Consider the following 7,468-nt stretch of genomic DNA (forward strand, 5'->3'; position numbering starts at 1 on the left):
AAAATGGCATACTTAGATTAGCATAAAATTATGTATAATTGAGTGATTTTAAAAATAATTAATGTCTAACATCCCTAGGTGTTGCTTTGGGCTATTTGTTATCTTAAATATAAAAGGGTTTGTTCTATATTAAGTTTATTAATTTAACTTCTAATTTTGAGTGAGTAATCCTTTACTTTCATCTAGACCCTAGGCATGTACTATCATTATCTGGCGCCAGGTATTATCAAAGTTTTTATAAAGTTAAGTAAGATTATGATAGAGTTCTGTGAGGTACAGTAGGGTCTCAATTACCACTGAGGGGTATAAAGGACTGCTAACTACAGAAACAAATATTTTATCCCACCAGAAAAAATGTGTTATTTAGAAAACAGAGACTAGCAACATCTCTGTTCCTACCATAATTGTAACATCTGTTTATTATCTTGGACAATGACACAAATATTGACCTGTTATTTTGTTTAAAATAGCATGGTTATGATGTCTGGTGCTCTATGCTAAGTGCTAAAATGAAAGACGTAGTGTTAACTAAATGCAGAAATGAAAAATGCACGATTACCATCTTTAAGAAATCTATTGCCAGGTTCAGACAGGGGCTGGCTCATGGTTAGTCTTCTGTGCTGGTCTAAAGAGTTTGTAATGAATCCTAAGTAAAAAGCAGAGGGCAACATGATCATGTTGAAATGAAACAAGGTGGACAATTGCAAGGTTGGAACAATGGTCCAGGTGAGAAGAATGAAGGCAGTGGGGATGCAGAGAAGATGGCTTTGAGAGCATATGGTAATATGATTGAATTTGGAGAGTAGGGAATAAGGCAGAATTGGGGATAACTCTTAGGTAATTAATTTTAGATTCTGGGAATTCATAATATTCACTGAGATGGGGAATAGAGGAAGAGGAAGACACTGAGTTTAGGTTTGGACCAACTGGATTTGAGGGGTTGCTAGAATGTTCCAGATGAAGGTGGCTGATAGAAAGAATGACTGTTTAGAATATGTACACTGAACTGGAAAAATACTTGACTAGCAATGAGTAAAAGAAAATTGGAGGTCCAGCTCTCATTTGTAATGACGTTCAACTGCATGTTTGGAAGTAATCCTGGTGCAGGAATAGAAAGGATGATGATCAGACTGATGTGGGTTTTGGGATTTAAAGACAGGTCCAGAAGAAGGAAACAGTGGCAAAGAAGTTTCTGTTGTTCTTGAGAAAACGGTTGAGGCGATTGACTCTATGATCATATAGCAAGAAGAAAGCAAAACCAGAGGGACAGATGGACTGAAGAAAAGGGCAGAGGGTGAGTCATTGGGCATCCTTATGAGGTCATGGAGCAGGCAGAGTGTGAGGGGGAGATTGATAAAGGTGAAGGATGACAGGCTAAAGTTGGATAGTGGAAACCAGAATTTAGAATTTTAAAGTAAGCACAACTCCAGGTGTCACCAAAGTCCAGCGAGTAGTCATGGGACTGGACCAACAGTCACTGGAACAAGAAGTCAGAAGTGGATTGGACCTGAAAGGCAAGAGAGTAGGAGGTCAGGAACTATCTGTCTATGACGTTAAATGGACCATCTATAAAGGCATGAACTTTCTCATGATGGCAGGAGACGAGAGGGAAGTGGGCTGTGAGCCAGTGTCAAGGTTTTTGGACAGTGAGGCAGAGGGTAGTGTGTGTGGTGAGGGGCCGTTGAATTGCATTTGCCTCAAAAGAGGAGTCTTAGCATAAGAATTAAGTGGCACAAAGCTAGATGTGGCGTTGGAAATCTAGAGAACACAGACTCTGCCTTGAAGTCCTTATGTTAGGTGTGTGGAAGTGGGAGCAGAAGAGGAGATGGAGGTGAAGAAGGTGGATGGAGAGGAAAAGACGTGGGAGAAAATGAGAGGAAGGGGAGAGAGATGGGAATGCAGATGGAGGATGAAGGATACGTTTCTGATAGAAAAAGTTGTTAGGACAATTCACCAGAAAGTGGTTAATGCTATTAAAAAATCATTTCAATTGAACTATTTTGCAGAGAGGTCTGCAGAAAATGTTCATGTAATTGTCAAAATATGGATAAAAAGAGTTTCCACCTCATAAACCTGTTGAAAAACTAAATGAGATTATGCTTAGTGCAGTGCCTGGCAAATGGAAAACTGTCAATGAATGGCAGCCATTATTATTACTGTTGTTGTTGTTCCTTGCTGGGTGTGTGAATGTGGAGGGCTGGGATATCAGGCTGGAAGAGAAGGAGACGTGTGCAAGGAGAGGCCTCCTTCCTCTTGAGGCCATGGCTGTAGAGGGTGGGGATGAAGAGGGTTGGCAGGGCAGGAAAAAGGAGGGACAAGGGACAGGAGGCACTTGGTTGGATGTGACTGGTTTTGAGTCCACTTGGTTGGATTTGACTGGGTTCAGGGAGTGATGACAAGTATAAAATTGTTTTGCCACCAGAATAGTCAGGGGTAGTCTCCTGGAAGTGCCTTGGCCTAAGCAGTCTGGAGCCTAATTAGCTGGTGCTGAGGGCGGCTCGCGTGTGGCCTCTAAGATGCATTTTCTGGACAAAGTTGTAGGATATTTTTAGAGTTGCAAAGAGCCTTAGACATCACCTAATTCAGCCCCTTATTTGGCAGTTGAGGGCAAGTGAGACCCAGAAATGTTGAACAATTTGCTCAGAGTCGTGAGGGATAGGCCAGGTGAAAACCTGGCATATGTTCAAGTTGACCTTGGTATTCTGGCACCGTGAACATATTTAGACATAAATAATTATTGTATGATGCATGCTCATACAAATACTTTATATGTTGCCATTTGTAGTCTATTTTTTAAACATTGGCAACCTCTTTAATATCTGGAGACTAGATATTACAAAATTAGGACTCATTTGTCCAGTATGTACACAATATTCACAGTATAACAAAGTTAAATAAAATGCACGTAACATATAGGGAAATATATAAGCTGAAATTTTCTAGTACACACCATCTATAGTCTTAACATGCATGAGTTGTAAAATGATTCTAACTGAATTGTTGAGATTTAAATATAACGAATTAGAATATCAAAATATATAAAGAATTGTAAATCTCTCATTTATCACTAAACTCCAAATAATAATTAGACAAGTCATTGGTGAAACGTGTCTGCATCCTTTATAAGTAAATAAAATGTTTCCAAAGGCCATTTTACAACAAGAAAAGAAACAACAATGCATTGCGTACTTGAAAATTGCTAAGAGAGTAGATTTTAAGTGTTTTCACCACAAAAAATGATACAGATATGGCGTAATGCATGTGTTAATTACTTTGAGCCATTCCACAATGTACACATTTTTTGTCTTTTTTAAAAACTTTTCTTCATCAAAAGAAAGCTGGTTTTTTTTTTCTTTAAAAATGTATACATATTTTACAGCATCATGCTGGGTTTTTTTGTTTTCTTTAAAAAGTACACATATTTTAAAACATCATGTTGTACAACATAAATATATACATTTAATTTGTTAATTTAAAAACAAATGAAAACAACAAAAAGAAAAAATGACAAACTATTTCTTTAAAAAGTATATGCTTAAATAAGTGGATTCTCCTTTTCAGCCAGCATCTGTCATTAGGACCCCGGCCATCCCACGTTGCCAGCCACACTCACCCCATCTCCTTCCACCAGGGGGCAGGGCTCGTCTACATATGGATCTCACCGCCCAGGGGCGGAACCTCCTCTCCAGCCTGGGTCCCTGCTGTCCTCAGGTGGAAACGATTAAACCTCTGCAAACAAGCAGCTTCAGCATTTATTTTTGTGAAGTTACAGAGTGTGATTAGTACAAAGACATGATGGCCTTACATTGATATGCTGCTTTACAGCTTCCAAAGGGATTTCTTGTATATGATCTCATTTGAACCTTACAATGAAGCTGGGAATTAGGAAGAGAGAGGTTTCCTTTCCCTGTTTTAAAGATAAGGAAACAGAGGAACAGTTCAAGGATACACAGTGTGAAACTGGATGGACAAGGCCCAGAACGCACCTTGCATCTCAGTGCGGTGGTCCTTTCAGTACATAGTTATCTTAAGGTCAGGTAGAGAAATGAAAACCAAACAATGCAAAATCTGTCTTTAATGTCTTTGTCTTCCTACAAATTCTTTGCAGAATTTCGAATTAATAGCAAAATAAAATTTTGGCCACAGTTCTGCTATCAGGTGTCATTCATTCATTCACTCATTTGTTCAGTCAAGAAAAATTTAACGAGTACCTATTTTTTAAAACGTTTATTTTAGGTTCAGGGATACATGTGCAGGTTTGTTATATAGGTAAACTTGTATCACAGGGGTTTGCTGTGCAGATTATTTTGTCACCCAGGTTCTAAGCCTAGTGCCCAACACTTTTTTTTTTTTGGATCCAATGAACACCTATAATGTGCCAGGCATTGCGTTAGTGGCAGGTGGTACCAAGGGGAAGAAAATAGATGCCTTCTCAACTCTCATGGAACTTATTGTTTATTGGGGAGTTGAGCTTTAAGCAAATAAGCATAAAATTATAAATCGTGTTAAAAATTAAGGAAGGAAGGAACAGGAAGCTATTAGGTGAGGACCTAGTTTAGATTAAGGCAATTCTTTTGAAGAAATGACATTAAGCTGATACTGGAAAGATGAGAAAGAGATTGCTAGGCAAGGGAGTAGGGGTTGGGCGAAGAGGCATTTTGGGAGGGGAAGAAAATACAAATAATTTTCTTTTTCTTTTAGCTTGAGAAGGGAAGGGTATCGTGCCGTCAAGGAACTGGAAGAAAACCAGTATTGCTGGTGGTGAGTGTGCAGGGAGACAGGACTGCAGAGGGCGGCCCATGAAGAGATTTATTGGACCAGGCTAGGGATTTTGAATTTGAACCCAAGCATAAAGGGAAGCCATTGAGAAGTTTAAGTAGAGGAGTGATGGAGAATGGATGGGAGGGGAGTGAGAGTGTGTGTGGGGAAACCATTACAAAGCCAGTTGCAGTAATTCAGATGAGCCAGGGTAGTTAAGATAGAAGTGGATGGAATTGGGATAATTTTGGAGAATGTCTTTATTGCATCTGATACTAAATAGCTGTGGTAAGGATGGGGAGGACAGAAAGAGAGAAGAATTAAAGATGATTCTTGAGACAGGCAAAATAATGCCCCTACCAAAGATGTCCACGTCCTAACCCCCCAGAACCTGTGAATACATTACCTTCCATGGCAAAAGAAACGTTACAGATGTGATTAAATTACAGATGTTAAGATGGGAAGATTATCCTGGATTATCTGGGTGGACCCAATATAATCATAAGGGTCCTTAGAAGGAGTAAGGAGTGTCAGAATCAGAAAAGGCAATGGGACAATGGAAGCAGAGACAGAGATTGGAAGATGCTACGCTGCTGGCTTTGAAGATGAAGGATGGGGCCATGAGACAAGACATGCATGTGGCTTCTAGAAGCTAGAAAAGGCAAAGAAATGGATTGTTTCCAAATGGTGAGTGATGGTGCTAGCATTTGCAGCTGTGGTTTTTTCACTGTGTTGTGCTGTCTTCTGGGATTATATCATCAACCATCAATACCCTACTATCGAAGGTGATCAGAAATAAAGATTCTGGGCTGGGTCCTATGGCTCATGCCTGTAATCCCAGCACTTTGGGAGGCTGAGGTGAGTGGATCACTTGAGGTCAGGAGTTTGAGACTAGCCTGGCCAGCATGGCAAAACCCCTTCTTTACCAAAACTACAAAAATGAGTTGGGGGTGGTCACGTGTACCTGTGATCCCAGCTACTGGAGAGGCTGAGGCTGAACCCAGGAGTTGGAGGTTGTAGTGTGCCAAGATCATGCCACTACACTCCAGCCTGGGCGATAGAGTGAGTCTATCATCTCAAAAAACAAACAACAAAAAATTAGCAAGGCATGGTGGCATGCATCTGTGGTGTCATTCGGGAGATGAGACAGGAGGATTTCTTGAGCACAGAAGGTAGAGGCTGCAGTGAGCCGTGGCAACAGAGTGAGACTTTATCTCAAAAACAAACAGCAACAACAACAAACAAAGATTCTGTAGAGATATTTTATGGATCATAGTTTTGAAGTTGGGTACCTCAGTGTAGCATTTGTAACTATGCCCTCAGTTGTTCTATAGTGCTCTTCCCAACCGTTAAAAATATTTAATTTCTACTATCCACCAAGGCTCAGTTCAAGAGCCACATCTTCTAGCAAACCTTCTCTGACATTCCTTTCTGATTTGGATGCCATGGTGCCTTTTCCATGGTCCTTAGCCCCTGACATGTACATTTACTATGGCTATGTATCACAGGGAATGGCTATGTCTTAACTTATTATTTCCATGGCCTAGCACATTGTCTGCCTCAATGATGCTTGTTGAATGAATGAATGAATGAATGTATTTCACCCACTGAATTAAAGTCTCAGGAACTCCAAATCCCTACCTTCCTCCTGGCAAGGTCCTGGGGATGATTGTTCTGAAAAGGGCTGGTGCACCAAGCCCTTGATGTAGTTCAGCTGCTTCATCCGTTGTTGGACACAGCTGTTTCTGCTACATCATTCCTCTGCTCTGTTCGTGGTGGGGAGGGTTTTCTTTGCCCCAGCGTTTGCAGTTTTTATGAAGCTCCCATAGGTTACTGTTTATTTCAGTCCTTCTCTTGGTCCCTTAGAAAGAGGGGAACAAATAGCCCCAGTGAGTGAATTGGAAGGCATTTGAGTGACATTACCCAGATTTGCACTTAGAAGTGTCCTCACTGGTTATGATCCAGTGTCTCAAGCCCCTAAATTACCTGCTGTGGGGGAAGTTGCTATTATTGGGGGGCAGTCTTTAACCAAGTTTAGGTATTTACCATGAAGGAAGTCATGAAGATGGAGAGCTAGAAAAGTTCTTAGCATTTGGGAGAGCCTGGATGGCATGAATTATTTTTTCCATGTTTTTAAACCCCAGCATCCCTGGATTTGCCTTGGGAGGTCTTGTAGTCCATGTACTCACTTGTAGATGACTCACTGATTTTGTCACTGGCTTAACCGATATTTATTGAGCCTCAACTGTGTGTTGAGAATTGTGCTAGGTGTGGGGTTACAGCTACCTATGAGTAGGGCAGACAGACCTAACCTCGCTGAGATTAAAATCTAGTTTACAAAAGGACTACCCAAGGTGTTTCCAGGGACATGCTGACAAGATTTTTTCCTACGCTGTGTCTCCCAGGCTGGAGTACAGTGGCACGATCTCGGCTCAATGCAACCTCCACCTCCCAGGTTCAAGGGATTCTCATGCCTCATCCTCCTGAGTAGCTGGGATTACAGGTACCTGCCACTACGCCTAGCTAATTTTTGTATTTTTTAGTAGAGATGGGGTTTCACTATGTTGCCCAGGCTGGTCTTGAACTCCTGGCCTCATGTGATCTGCCCACCTTGGCCTCCCAAAGTGCTGGGATTACAGACGTGAACCACTGCATCTGGCCTCTCTGGAGACTCTTGACACACCAGCAGTGAAGCCTAGTCTTCAATCTC

This window comes from Macaca nemestrina, chromosome 17, assembly GCF_043159975.1.
Source record: "Macaca nemestrina isolate mMacNem1 chromosome 17, mMacNem.hap1, whole genome shotgun sequence".
Lineage (NCBI taxonomy): Eukaryota > Metazoa > Chordata > Mammalia > Primates > Cercopithecidae > Macaca > Macaca nemestrina.